Raw genomic sequence first — 16347 nt, forward strand, 5'->3', positions numbered from 1 at the left:
ATAATAATAATAATAATAATAATATTGGTTAGATGCCTACGAGGATGCACGAAAAGTGCACGAAGAGACAGTGGATGGGATGAAGATGGCTTCTGAAGTGGCCTATCAGCAACTGGGTGTAGCCCAAGCTGACCTTGATCGGGCTCGTGTAGAAGCGGGAAATCTCAAGGTGAAGGCTGAGGCCGCATGGACCAAACTCGAGGCTTCTCAAGCCCAAACTGGGGAAGTTGTAGCTGATACCAACACATCCAAAGCCCGGGCCGATGCTACGGTGGCCGCCCTGGAGGCCCGGTTGAAGTCCGATGACGAGCTTCCTTCCTCATGTCCTCGAAGTTCAAACTTGTCGTGGACGGTAAGACCTACTCCTACTTCCAAAATAGCTTCCAAAGATATCGGGAACAGTTTGAGGAGGTCGGTCTCCTTCCTGTGGATAGGGAATACTTTCTTGATTTTGACAAAGCCATCAATTCTCTCCCAGACGAAGATGATGAATAGATAAAGGAGAATGATGAGCTCAAGACCGAGCTAGAGTAGACTAGGGCTAGCTTATACTATTGTATCTCCGACCCGGGCCTTGTTTTGTTTGTATTTGGTATAGTCAATGAAAATCCATTTCTCATCTTGTCTCCTTTCCTTTTATTCTCATAAGTTACCATGCTAAGTAGTCCAGACTGAGCAAAACTTCTCTTCATAGAATGAAAAGTACTCTAGGTGTTGTAATGTAGTCGGGCCTCTGGGTCGGGCTAGTGTAACCTGAACTAATAACCTTAGAAACTGTAAAAATTTCGAAGTGCTGGAAAATAACCCTACTTTTTGGGTCGGGCTGATATAACCAGGAAAAATATCTTTAAAAACTATATAAAAAAAAATTGAAGTGTTTGAAAGTAATTGGACTTTCTTGGTCATGTTGATATATCTCGGGAACCCAACCGATGATTGAGGATTCAAATTATATGAAAAATTGTAGAACACTTAGTGGCAATTGATCATAAAAGTAATGTGCTTGACCCAAACTGATGTAATATCTGGGACCGGGACTTATAAGTGATATGGGGCACGGGGTTTACATATGATGTTGGAGCTTCATATCTCCCGGACTTTTAAATAAGATGCTGATGCCTCATACCTCCTGGACTTAAATAAGACGTCGGGATCTCATACCTCCTGGGCTTAGATGTTGGGGCCTCAAGTCTCCTTGACTTAGATAAGGTGGTGAAGCCTCGTATCACCTAGAATTAGATAAGATGTTGGGGTCTCATGCCTATCAGGTTTAGATAAGGTGTCAGGGTCTCGTATCTTCTGAGATTAAAGAAGTTGTTGGGGCCTCATACTTTCCGGGCTTAAACAAGATGTTGAGGCCTCTTGCCTCCTGGGCTTAAATAAAATGTTATACTTGTCAAATTGGGTCAAGCCCGTCAGGTCGGCCCGTCCCGCTATAAAAATTGAGCATGTTGAGTTGATAAAATAGCAGCCCGTTTGGAGGCGGGCCAAAAGGACTGAGCCTATTTGGGTTTCGGCCCAAGATGGGGCGAGCTTAAACGGGGCGGGCCAGGGTAGAATTTTATATTTTTAAGTTTTATATAAAAATTGGAATAAGTTTGATGCGCCTCCATCACTCTCTTATCTTATTTCTTCCTTATTTTTCTCCTGCGCCTCGCCTCGCCTCGCCTCGCCTCCATCACTCTGGTAAAATCTGAATCTCTGTGATTCTTTTTTTTAGATGTTATGCTCTTCTCTCTTTTTGTAATGTTTAACACGAATTAATCCAGTCAATCAAATAGTCAATCGTTTTTAATGCATCTTTCACATAAGGATAACTGAACTTCAAGTTTTTATTGGCCTCCGGTATTTCCGTTTGCATTGTATAAACCCGCATTTTGTGGTTCTTTTCTTTGGAGGTTGATTATTTATTCATTTTGTTGAGATGGGCTTTCTTGAATCTGCACGCTTAATGTGAAAGTTTAAAGCTTTAAGTATAGCAGTTGTTTATGAACCCATGAGCGGTTTCGTTTGAAGTCCGACGAGTTGCAATCAAATTTTGCGGACCCGACGGAGGTTTGCTTATTATGTGTATTGTCGAACACATAATATTTTCTAAAATTTACAACCATTTCTTTCCTCATTTTTCTGTTCTCTTTCATGTCTCAATCTTGTCTCGCGTTATAATTGCATCAATTATAATATTTGTTTAATTTCTTCGTGTTTGATCTAAGCACTTTACTTTTTATGGATTATGTTGTATGCTTTCTTAATTTCTTGTTTCAATATTTTTAAGTACTTTATGAAACTATTTGATTGAAATATATTTTTCTTCTATGTTAATTGTGATACTGTTTAGCATTTTTCTTAAGAACAAATAAGCGGGTCGGCCCGCCTAACCCGCGGCCCAAGATGGGTTGGCCTGGGTTGGCCATTTAGAGGCCCTCCAAAATGACGGGCTGGCCCGCCCCACCTAATGGCGGATTGCGGCGGATGACGAGCTAGCCCGCCCCGTCAGCCCGTTTTGGCATGTCTATAAAATGTTAGGGTCTCATACCTCTCGAGAATGGATAAGATACCTCCCGAGCTTACTTAAGGTGTTGGAGCCTCGTCTCTCCCTGGCTTAAACAAGATGTTGCGGCCTCGTGCCTCCCGGGTTTATCAAATAATTGCTACACATTGTAAAGGAAATGAATTTTATTCATAATTGAATGATAAATACTAAGAATAATGCTTCTTTAAATGAAAAATTTTCCGACATTTTGAGAGATCGGTCCTGACTATCTTCTAGATACAAAGTTCCCAAGCTGATTCTCCGGACCACCTTATAAGGTCCTTCTCATCGAGCCTCTAGCTTCCATACATCTCCAGGCAGCAAAATAATCTTCCCATAAAGAGAGACGGTTCCTTTGACATATAAGTTCTTTAACTTTGGTACGTAGATTTCTAGAGAAGAATTGAGAAATACTCGAAGTCCATATGATTTGATAAGCTTGAAAGTATTCACAATAGCTTATTCTTTTAAAGAGTAGATGGATTCAAAATCCACGACATAAACATTTGCGATGAAGGAAAGAATAGTCATTTGTGAAAAGAAATAACTCAGAGAAAAACTAAGTGTTGAATTTGCAAAAGAAATTTGAAAGCAAAAAACTCGAAACATTGCAAAATGTCTGAAGAATATGGTAAGATGAAATGCGGAAGGCTGACTGATATTTATATGTTCAACTGAGTCATACAGTTAGGACATGTGTCACGTTGTCTTTAAAAAATTTTTAAATTTAAAAATATGTACGTTGGACGAACCAATCACTGATTTAATAGGAAATGTAAAAAATTAAAATCTGATTTTGAAAATTTCCAACCTAATAAATGCGATTAAAAAGAATTTAAATGGTTGGTTTCCATTAAAAGATTTATTATTGAATAAATGAGTCAAATTATCCATTACCGTGTGATGAGATCAGCTAGGCTAGGAATATTGATGGACCGGTAAGACTCCAAGTCTGAATGATGGTTTTTCACATCAGTAGGGTTTTTTGAATCAAGTCCCCCTTAACAAATGCATTCTAATACAAATCAACAAGGCCTAAAATATTTCTAAAATAGGAAAATCCAGCCTTTGTAAGTGGTTTGGTGAAAATGCTAACTGCCTGTTGTTCAATGGGAGCATATTCCAATCTAATGATCTCAGATAAAATGTAATTGAATATCGATATGCTTTGTCTGAGAGTGCAAAACTAGATTATATGTGATGACGATTTCATTTGTGTTGTTGCAAAATATTGGTGACTCTGTTGCATCAATTCTATAGTCTTTAAGTTGTTGAATCCACAACAGCTGAGCACAGCAGCTCCCAACATCTAGGTATTCAGTTTCAGTTGATGTGGAAATTAATGTCTGTTTGTTGCTGAACCAAGATATCAGTCAGTCTCTGAGAAACTGACATGTTCCACTTGTACTATTCATGTCCAGTTTTCATCCTGCGTAGTTCGTATCTGAATAACTAACTAATTTGAAAGACAAGTCGTTAGGATACCAGACTCCTACACTCTGAGTTCCCTTCAAATATTTCAAAATGCATTTAACAACTAGGAAATGTGATTGCTTAAGATCATATTGAAAACAAGTACAAATACAAACTGCAAATATAATATCAGGTCGGTTGACAGTTAGTCATAAGAGTGAGACTATCAAACCTTGATACATTGTTATCTCAACTGATATTCCTCATTCGTCCTTTTCGAGCTTAACTGATGAAATCATAGGGGTTTCTGCAGCAGTGCAAGTCTTCATTCCGAATCGTTTCAACAATTCTTTAGTGTATTTTAATTGGTTGATAAAGATACTAGATTCTAGTTCTCACTTGCTCATTTCGAACTTATCCTGCATCATCTTGACAAACCTCTCGCTCAATTTTGATTTAGTTGATCCAAATATGATATCAACAACATAAATACGGACTAACAATGTATGATCATTTTTAACAAACGTAAATAAAGTTTATATACATCACCAATTGTAAAATCATCATTAATTGTAAAATATGATAGAGTGTCATACCAAGTTTGTGGTACTTGTTTTAATCCAATACATTGTTTTATTTAATCTAAATACATTTATCAGGCAAAGTATGATTAATAAAAACTGAAGGTTTTTCACATAAACTTCTTCTTGCAATAATCCGTTCAAAAATGCACTCTTGACATTCATATGAGATACTTTGAAGTTTTTATAAGACACATAAGCAAGAAAAATTCTAATGACCTCTAATTTGGCTACTGATGCAAAAGTCTCATCAAAATTTATCCATTTTTTCCTGCATAAAACATTATACAACTAATCTCATTTTATTACTAATTACAGTTTTATCTTCGTTTAATTTATTTCTATAAACCCATAAATTTACTAATGAGAAGGTCTAGGAACAAGTACCACACATGGTTTCTATCAAACTAATATCATGTATAGCTTCTATCCAATTGTTGTCTAACAAGAGTATATTTCATTTCCCTTAAGCTGATTACATGTATAGGGCCAAAAAATAATCTTCAGTTTTCTATCTTTATTTTAAAAGCCAGATTTGATCTATTTACCTAACTGACAAGCAGAGCATACATTATTCTTAACAAATTCTATACTAGAAAATCCAGCCATTAGGTTAAATTTACGCAAAATATTAATCGATCTAAAGTTAAGATGATTTAATTTCTTATGCCACGACCATTTTTTGTCATTATTAATGGCAGAAAAACATCAAAACATCTCGGTGAGGCTAATAAATCACGATTCCATTCAATTTTATGAGTATTACTTTTTCTAATATCAGTTAACAAAGTACGATTATCAACATTACTCTTATGAAATTCGACTAAGTAACCATTGTCAAAAAGCTGACTGATACTAATCAAATTATAGCACACATTTTTCAACAAGAAGCTAATAATTGATCAAAAAAATTTCGTGAGTAATCTTACCCTTACTCGCGGTCTTACCCTTGACATTGTCACCAAATTTAATCTTGAGTCCTTCACATTTGTTTATATCAGTCAACAGTTGGGCTTGGCCATTCATGTGTCTCAAACAAAAACTCTCCAAGTACCAGACTAAATTCCTCAGCGTTCCTTTGTTATTGATCTGTATTCACAAATTAAATCAACTGATACACAATCCTACTTGATCCAAACGTGATTAGTCCTTCCATACTTGGAATGGCCATACTAGCCAACCACTTTGTTTGTTAAGAAATAGTTGTGCAAAAACTCTATGTGTGATGGTCTTTGTTCATCAGAAACAAAATGTTTTTTTCCTTTCTGTCATTATTGATTTGCCTGTATCTTTTCTGAACAGCTTACTATTATTGTATCGGTTGGGATTACCTTGCATAGATTTACGCCTTACCGTACTGAATCTATTACAAGACTCGTTGGACTTGGCATGAGAAGTCTCTGTTGTATACTTTATACCAAATTTTATGTTCTTGTTCATCTATTCAAAAGGTTTCTCAATTGAAACAATTGACTTCTAATGTTCATATATCACACTGGCTTATGAAAGTGAATGTATTTTCCTTTGCACATTTTCAATTGCGACTGAGTACTGTTGTCACTAAGGTTGCTATCATTACTACTAAAGACGAGACATGTCATGTCTCCTGATGACTTTTGCATCTCCTTCATTTTCTCAAAGCTGACTGGTGAATTATTCCATAGTCTGATCAGATCAGCTAATTTGGTATTCTCAAAAATCAACTCCTGATGCTCAACCAATATTTGTTCATTCTCAATATTTCAGTTGAGCTCATTTTCTTTGCTCCGACTTCTTCAAATGATTGAGATATTCTTTTATACTCAGTTATCATGTCATGAAGTACAATTACAAGGTCATTTCATGTAAAATTAGTTGAATTAAAGTCAAATACCACTTCACTGGTGGATTCCATCTCGGAATCCACCATGACGAACCACACCTCATTTTCATGACTCCCATTGGTGGAATACTCTGACTCGGATTAGTCAGAATAAGAATATGCCCAATTGGATTTACTATCCTCGGCCACTAGAAATTTTTGATCTCTTTTGTTCTTGAATGACTTTTTGTCATCCTTGAACCTCTTCTTCTTGTCATGAGATCAGTCTTCTTTGTCAGTTGGTATTCTTTCATCATTCTTTGGCTTAGGATAGTCGGATATGAAATGACCGAATTTCCCAAAATTAAAAACTTATTCTTCTCGTTAGTGGACTCTTTCTTGTAATGATTTCATCTGCTTGATCTTTGAAAATTTCCATGGTTTTTCCTTAAAAACCTGTCAAATTTCTTCACAAACAATGACATCGCATCATTGCTTCACTGCTCGGTTGACTTTTCACTCGAAATAAATTGATCGATGGATGTAGCAATTAGAGCATCGTCAGTTTGACAGTTGACTCACCATCAGTTTTCAACTCCAGTTCTCTTATGCCTTAAGATTTGCAATCATGCAATTCAAGCTTGTTAAGATCTTTGGATTCTAGCATAGCCATTATCTTGACCTTTCATTTTCTTGAGAGTGACCTTATTACTTTAAAGGCTATCTCTCGATTGTCATATTCTTTCCCAAGAGCATCTAATTCAATTATAAAATTGCTTCACTCTTTCATTAAATTCTAAAATAGGCTCGCCGGACTTCATTTTAATGCTGTCAAAATTTTGTATTGTAATAGACAATTCGTTTTCTTTCGTTTGGTCATTTATCTCACACAACTTTCTCTCAGGTGTCTTTGGTAGTAGAGCACACTTAATTTTGCTGAAGATATTTTTGTCTAGTACAAAATAATCTTAGCCACACTGTTGAAGTTAGATTTCTTCTTATCTTCACCAGTCCACTCTATTCGTGGTTTTTCAATCATTTGTAGAGCACCATCAGTCCATCAGTAATGGGAATGATAGTACTGACTTTCATTATTTTCGTTGTTTCAGTCTGTAATGACGTACCACATATCATCGTATTTTGAAGCTAAATGAGCATGCATCTTGATCTTCCAATCATCGAAGCCTTCCTTAAAAAAACACATGAATCTTGTCGAAATAAGCCATTTAATAAATTTAGTGTTCAGGGATAAGAATAAACCTGCTTAGATACCACTTGTTAGGATCAAATATTGATTTAGGGAGGGTGAATAAACAATCTCAATAAATTCTAAAAATATTTAGGTTGGGCTTAACAACATTAAAATGGAATTCTCGTCAGTTGCATATCAATATGCTAACAGTTGGGTAATGCACAGAATGACGTTCACTAACACGGTTTGAACACAATAAATGACTTAAATATGAAATAGTTAGGCTATAAAATGAAAGCTAAAAGCAATGTAACTGAAATGTAAGTTGCACATGTTTGTTTCTGGATGTCCAAATACTTGAACAACTCTTACGTCACCCCTTATTCCTCACGGAAAGATTTCACTAACATACATAGAAAATTACAACAGTTTGCAACTGCTCACTTCAGCAGGACTTATAACTGCCTGATTGAAACTCTTAGTATCTCACACTTAACATGAAATTATCGTAAGATTTCTTATTGTCAATCACAAGGATTACTCAATGAAATTTCTAAGAAAAAATTGATCTCAATGATCAAAATAAATAAATAAGGGTGTGCTTGCTGTTATCATTTGGGCTCTCGAAAATCTTGACATCGAGAAATTACCTAGATAGTTTAGAATGTTAAAGAGTCAGAGATATGAACCTCCTTAGAAACTACCCGACTGATCTATTTATAGTCATCGTCTGTAATGGTCGTATTTTTAAATCTGATATCCATTTTCTAATACAAACATCGTTGTGCTAAGTCATCGTCCTTTCTGTCAAATCGTACATTTTGGGTATTGTGCATGGAAACTTGACATTCAATGAACTGAAAAAGATGTTACGAAATTCTATCCGGTAATCAGCTAGGCTCTGTTCTTCAAAGAATGTTCAGCAGACGTTCAGAGAATCTCCATTGATTAACATGGTTGATTCACTGAGACAGACTGCTCTATTAGTTGTCCATTGATCAGCTCGGCTTATGTCAGTGACTTTTTGAGATCGAATAGACTTATACCAGTTATGCTTAGATGTAAATTATGTTCTGATTTTATACGCGTGAATGATAAGTTTCCTTCCTGAAATCAATTTGGCTAAGCTTTTTATTAATCTAGTAGATCGGCGGCCTTGTTAATTCAACAAAATGTAAATGCTCTAACAACGTGTATATTACGATATTAATACTTCCAATAAAAAAAACTAAAATTACACTCACAAAATTGAAATATTAAGATTGGTTTTTTATAACACAAATTATCAAAATCGTAAAAAAAACAAATATACAAAACTAAAATTACAATTTCACCCATATTATAACATTCTAACTTATACTTACGCTTGCATTTATGTACAAATTAAATAATTTCAATCGGTCGGGCATTTGTGGGTTATAAAGCACAAGATTCGAATGCATGCATAATATTTTATTGGCAATTTAAATACTTATTTAATTTTTATATATATTTTTTATACTCAAAACGTGCACTTTTCAATAACTTGAGATCCAGTATTTGGTGAGGGAAGTAGCGACATTCGCATATTAGTTTTGAATAAAGAAATCAACTTTTTTAAGCTCTTTTTTAAAAAAATATATTTAAGGTCTTGTTAGCAAAATATTATATTTTTAAAGAAATGATTAAATTTATAGATTGTAAAATAATAAGAAAAAAAAGTCAAAAGTTTTGAGTGTTTGAAAATAAAAGTGAGAAATTGAAATATTTTAAAGTAGAACATTTGGTTAAATAAGTGATTATAATACTAGATTTTTAATAAATACAAAAAATATCCTTATTGGAATGTTTGCAAAAATATTAAGTTGGATGGTATATTGTGAATATGAATGTGAATGGTAATTTAGCTGAAATTAATATTGAATGGTTGAAGAATTTCATATTCTCTCCTATTTATTTAACGGGGAGAGTAAAAAATTATGGAACTTGTTGGATACCATTTTCTGAAAATTATTATTTTAATTTTTAACATATAGTTTAGCAAAATTGAATATTTCTAATGTCGTGTCTTCGAATTAGTTTTGGAAAATAATATTTTTATCTAATATAATTTGTATCGTTTAGGGTTCGTGTAAGAATTCATACTTTGATTTTAGTATATTAATTTTGATTTTTTAAATCATAATTCGTGAGAATGTTGACGTGACGCAAAAAATATTGATGTAGTACTTAAAAATGTTGACGTAATATCGGATATTGTTGACGTGTACAGTGTCACGTCAACAATAAAACAAAACATATCCATAAATTAAAATTATAGAAACCAAAATTCGAATATTTAACTTGTCTCGTTTTGAGTTTTGGTAAGTATTCAAATTTTGTTTGTAGTATAGTAACTTTTATTTTTTTTCTTTTAGTAAAACTTCGTCAGAATATTGACGTGACACAAAACAATGATGAGGTAGTACTGAAATTTTTCGACGTGATATCGAACATTTCTGACGTGTCGAGCGCCATCTGGATTTTAAGCTTTGTGTGTGTTTTTTTCTTGCTAACTATTTACTACCTTTTCCCCCTATTTTCTTCTCCAAAGAGTGTTGGCTTCCGTCTCCATTGCTATAAATTGAAGTTTTAAAGCGACATATAATTTAAGCTTGCTTTCATTTCAGTACAAATCTCGTTATGGATGCGGCTAAAATTGCAGCTGCAGTTTGTGTAACTCTCTCATTAATTCTTGCACAATCCGCTTCTGATGCAGAACATCAGCAGATATCTGATAATCTTCAACTAGGTAATATATCTTCATTTCGTACAATGCTTCAGTATCTCGTATGTACATTGCATATTATCATCATCATGTCGATTAATAATGACCGAAAAATGTCGCATACATGCATGCTTACACACACCACACACGCATACATATACATACATATATAATTGTATTTACGTTGATAGAAATGAAGTTTGTTTATGCAGTTGATCATCACTTCAAGCTTGGGTATTCAATACCAAGAAAACTCAAATTGGAAGAACCAATGGCTGTATGATTTTTTTAAACACAATTGATTTTATTAACATTAAATCAAGTATATATTTATGCTTAAGTAGTTATATGCATTGTAATACATTTTTGACAGTTCAAGATTTTGGCTGAGAGAGAAGTCATGCCGCACAAGTACTCGATAAAGCTTTACCAGGTAAATTGTTCAAGTCTATATAATTAATTACGTGCATGCTGTTGGTCCCACGTGCGGAATTTGAGATAATAAAACCCGAAAATAAAGAATAAACTAGACACCGAGATTTACGTGGAAAATCCCTAAAAATTATTAGGGTAAAAACCACGGGCAAGATGAAAAGAATTTCACTATAATATTTTGTGGTGTACAACTCACTCACTGTGTTTTCAAAGACAACACACACTCTCTTAATACAGGAGAACAAAACACCTCACAAATATTATAGAACTAAGCACTCAAATGCTTATAAGATGAGAAAAAACTCGAAGAATAGATGATTTCAGAATGAAGAAGGGATCTCTATTTATAGAGCCCCTTGACCGTATGAACATGCATATAAAAACGCGTTTTCTCCTCTGAAAATTTCCGTGAAACTTCTGATGCATTGCATAGCCAACCACGTGTCATTTAATGCAATGACTTTGCCTCCCACGTTTTTGTTTTCGTTTAAATCGGCCAACCAACTTTGACAAATCAACCAACATACATTTAATGCTTCTGCCGACATTTCTCCCACTTGGAGATTTGATTGAGAATCAAACACATCTCCACACATTCTTTCAATCTTGTCATTCCCTGCTGCTTACGTTTCTGCTAGACCACCTGAGGATCTACACCACTCAAACTTATCAGTGTTCACTGGCTTGGTCAGAAAATCAGCTATATTATCCTTTGTATGAATCTTCTGCATATCCATACTTCCTTCTTCTACTACTTCCCGCACAAAGTGAAATTGTACTCCAATTTGTTTAGTCCTGGAATGAAAGGCTGGATTCCTTGCGATATGCAAGGCACTCTGACTATCACAAAACAAAGGAACATTCTCTTGTTTGTGCCTGATTTCCTCCAATAACATTTTAATCCATATTGCCTCCTTGCAAGCTTGAGTAGCTGCCATGTATTCTGCCTCCATTGTAGATAATGCTACAACTGTCTGCAGTTTTGAAACCCAGCTTACTGCTCCCCTCGCAAGTGTAAACACATAACCAGTGGTAGATTTCCTCTTATCAGGATCACCTGCATAATCTGAATCGACATAGCCCCTGAGTGTAAAATCTGATCTTCCATAACATAATGCAGCATTTGAGGTACCCTTAATGTATCTAAGGATCCTCTTAACAGTGCTCCAATGCTCTCGTCCAGGATTCACCATATACCGACTAACTGCTCCCACTGCTTGAGCATTGTTCGGTCTTGTACAGATCATGGCGAACATCAAACTTCTCACTGCTGATGCATATGGTACTCGAGACATCTCCATCCTCTCTGCTTCACTGCTAGGACACATCTCGGAAGATAACTTGAAGTTAAAAGGAAGAGGGGTCGAGATTGGCTTACAATCTTGCATGTTGAAGCGTTGCAAGACTTTCTTCAAATAATTTCTCTGTGAAAGCCAAATCTTTCTGTTACTTCTATCTCAGTGAACTTGCATCCCTAGAATCTTGTTTGCTGGTCCCAAGTCCTTCATATCAAATTCCCTAGCCAACTTTGCCTTCAATCCGTGGACCTGATCTTTGTTGGGGCCTGCTACCAACATGTCATCCATATACAACAGCAAAATGATATAATCATCATCAGACCTCTTGAAATACGTGCAAGGGTCTGCACTCAGTCTGTTTTATCCAAGGCTCATGATATAGGAATCAAATCTCTTGTACCAACACCTCGGCGCCTGTTTGAGACCGTACAAAGATTTCTTCAACCTGCAAACCAAGTTCTCTTTGCCTTTTTCCGCAAAACCTTCTAGCTGGAGCATATAGATTTCTTCTTCAAGATCCCCATGAAGAAATGCTGTTTTCACATCTAGCTGTTCTAGATGTAGGTCAAACACCGCACACAATGCCAACACTACTCTGACTATTGTAAGTCAAACCACAGGAGAAAATATCTCATTGAAGTCAATGCCTTCTTTCTGAGCATACCCTTTTACCACCAATCTAGCACGATACCGCTCCACTTGGTTATTGCCATCACGCTTGATCTTATAGACCCATCTGTTTCCAATGGCTTTCCTTCCTCGTGGTAGTGTAACAAGATCCCAAGTTTTATTTCTATCTAATGCTTCCAACTCTTCTTGCATTGCTATAATCCACAAAGATACATCCGAGCTTTGAGTAGCCTCGTGAAAACTCGATGGCTCACCATCCTCTGATAATAGACAATATGCAATATTGCTTTCAGTGACATAATCTGAAAGCCAACCTGGTGGTCTTCTGTCTCGAGTTGACTGCCTCACATTAAAAACCTCAGACTCAACATGTTCTTGTTCTTCGTGCTCTGGTACTACTTCACAAGAAACTTGACCTTCGTCCGTCTTATTTTCCACCTGAAAAATAGTAGTTTCTGAATTCGGTGTTCATTTGTCTCCCTTTACTTTATCTTCCTCGAAGATAACATCTCTGCTGATGAAAAGCTTGTGAAAAGTAGGATCCCACAAGCGAAACCCCTTAACTCCATCAACATAGCCCAAGAAGATACATTTTCTGGATTTCGAATCCAACTTTGATCTTTCTTGCTCATTGTACAAAACGTATACCGGACTTCCAAATATATGCAAATGAGAATAATCTGTCGGCTTCCCTGTCCACATCTCCATCGGAGTCTTCAGATCAATCGCCACTGAAGGAGAACGATTGATAATATAACAAGCGGTTTTGACTGCTTCCGCCCAAAATGACTTGTCTAGACCCGCAATCCTCAACATAGCTCTTGTTTTTTCCAACAAGGTTCTGTTCATCCGCTCCGCCACTCCATTCTGTTGAGGTGTGTAAGCCGTCGTGAATTGTCTCTTGATGCCCTCATGTTGACAATATGCATCAAATTCATCACTGGTATATTCTCCTCCATTGTCAGTCCTTAGACACTTGATTTTATTTTCAGAATCAAGTTCAACCCGTGCTTTGAAATCTTTGAAGATCTGGAAAACATCTGATTTCTTCTTGATTGGATATACCTAACATCTCCTAGAGAAATTATCAAAGAACGAGACAAAGTATCTCGCTCCTCCTAGGGATACAACCGGTGCTTGCCAAACATCCGAATGAATCAGCTCCAATATGCTTTTGCTCCTGGCAGTAGAAGTGCCAAACTTTAATCTGTGTTGTTTACTGGTAACACAATGCTCACAAAAGGGTAATGACACTTTTGTAAGTCCCGGCAGCAGCTTCTGCTCTGAGAGAATTTTCAACCCCCGTTCTGACATATGCCCGAGCTTTCTATGACATAAAACTGTTAATTCTTCTCCTGAACCATTTGATGCAACAGCTAGCTCCGCCTCTTTGTGTGTTTCTCCCAAAAGTACATACAGATTTACAGCAGCCTTTTCCGCCTTCATAACCACAAGCGCGCCTTTCACAATTTTCATGATCCCGTTCTCGATACGAGTTTTTCACCCGATGTCATCCAATTGCCCCAAAGACAAAAGATTTTTCGTCAGTCCTTTCACATGTCGTACCTCCTGTATGGTGCGAATGGTGCCATCAATCATTTTAATTTTGACAGTACCGACCCCAGCAATTTCCAAGGCATGATCATTTCCCATGAATACAGATCCTCCTGAGACTGGTTCATAATGATCAAACCATTCTCTCCGAGATGTCATATGCCACGTCGCTCCTGAATCCATAATCCATGTGTCACAAAATTTGTGTCCTGCCTTCTGCAATTGTTACTGCTTCGCTAAATAATATTTCACCACTGCCTGAAGTACTGGCCACATTTCCTTGAGAACTTTTATCGATACTCGTACATTCTCTCTTGAAGTGCCCTTTACCGCCACATTTAAAGCAGTAAATATTTTTCTTCTTACTTCTCGACTTTGATCTACCTCGCCTTTGGCTCCCACTGGAGTCACGGTCCATAAACCTTCCTCTTATCATCGGCAAAGCCTCTGCCTGCTTCGATGTTACCAATCTATCTTCCTTATTCTTGCGCCGGCTTTCTTCTCCGAGAACCGCAGTTAAGACATCGTCGAATCTTAGGAAGCCCATAAGAATATTGTTGGTTATGTTGATGATAAGTTGATCATATGAATCTGGTAGACTTTGAAGTAGAAGTTCCGCACGTTCATTTTCCCCTATTTTATGCCCCATGGAAGTGAGTTGGGCAAATAGAGTATTTAATGTGTTGATATGGTCGGTCCTCGATGAGGATTCCGCCATCCGAAGAGTATAAAGCCTTCTCTTTAGGAAAATCATGTTGTGTAGCGACTTGACCTCGTGCGTCTTTGTCAGAGTATCCCAGATAACTTTGGCTGTTTTTATCTCACAGATACTTGACAAAACTTTGTCTGCTATAGCCAAGTGTAAATTGGCAACATCATTATCATTCATCTCATTCCATCATCTGTAATCTCCACTGGTCTATCTCCAATAGCCGCCAAGCAATTCTCCTTTCTTAAAACTGCTTGTATCTTTATTTTCCACAGTATAAAATTGCTTCCGTTGAACTTTGTTATCTCGTACCTTCCCGCCATTATGCTTACAACAATTTTAGTAGACTGGACAAAATAATCCCGCCTTAAATAAAAAATATCAAAAAATCTTTTCTGATGTGGAAGATCAGTCTACGCTGCAACCATAGAGCATACTCAGAATTTTAAGAAATTTTAAACCAAGGCTCTGATACCACTTGTTGGTCCCACGTGCGGAATTTGAGATAATAAAACCCGAAAATAAAGAATAAACTAGACACCGAGATTTACGTGGAAAACCCCTAAAAATTATTAGGGTAAAAACCACGAGCAAGATGAAAAGAATTCCACTATAATATTTTGTGGTATACAACTCACTCACTGTGTTTTCAAAGAGAACACACACTCTCTTAATACAGGAGAACAGAACACCTCACAAATATTATAGAACTAATAGGATGAGAGAAAACTCGAAGAAGGGATGATTTCAGAATGAAGAGGGGAGCTCTATTTATAGAGCCTCTTGACCGTGTGAATACGCGTTTTAATAGGATGAGAGAAAACTCGAAGAAGGAATGATTTCAGAATGAAAAGGGGAGATCTATTTATAGAGCCTCTTGACCGTGTGAACACGCGTTAAAAACGCGTATTCAAACTTTTCACGAAATTGCCATGAAATTGCATAGCCAACCCCGCATCATACTTTTCCTCCCATATTTTTATTTTCCTTTCTTTTATTGGTCCCCCCTACTTTGACGACAGATATAACTCCTAAAGGTTCAAGAGGTGGCTCCTGTCATGTAGCACTTTGTCCCGCATGTTCAAGAGGTAACTCTCATGGACGTAACACTTTGCACCGCATTACACTTATTTCCCAGTGACCCTTGCTGATGATCGTCTCTGATATCATTTTGTCACGCCCAAACCCAGGCATGCGCATGCGTGACTGCGCAACTTATTTTACGAAAATGATTAACCCAAGTTGCTATAGTAGCTCATTGTTCAGCCACGCAGGCGTGGACGTGAGACCGGGGCGTGACAATAATCATATATAAAAATATAACACAAAAAATTAGGTTGTTATCCTCCAAATCAAAGCTATGTCCAATCCAATCCGATATCCATACACCGTCGTTAATGAGATACACTAGAGTTCGGAGTTGGAATGGGAAGAAACGACTAATGCTAATCACTA

This window comes from Primulina tabacum, chromosome 14 (genome assembly GCF_025594145.1).
Source record: "Primulina tabacum isolate GXHZ01 chromosome 14, ASM2559414v2, whole genome shotgun sequence".
In the NCBI taxonomy this organism is placed as follows: domain Eukaryota; kingdom Viridiplantae; phylum Streptophyta; class Magnoliopsida; order Lamiales; family Gesneriaceae; genus Primulina; species Primulina tabacum.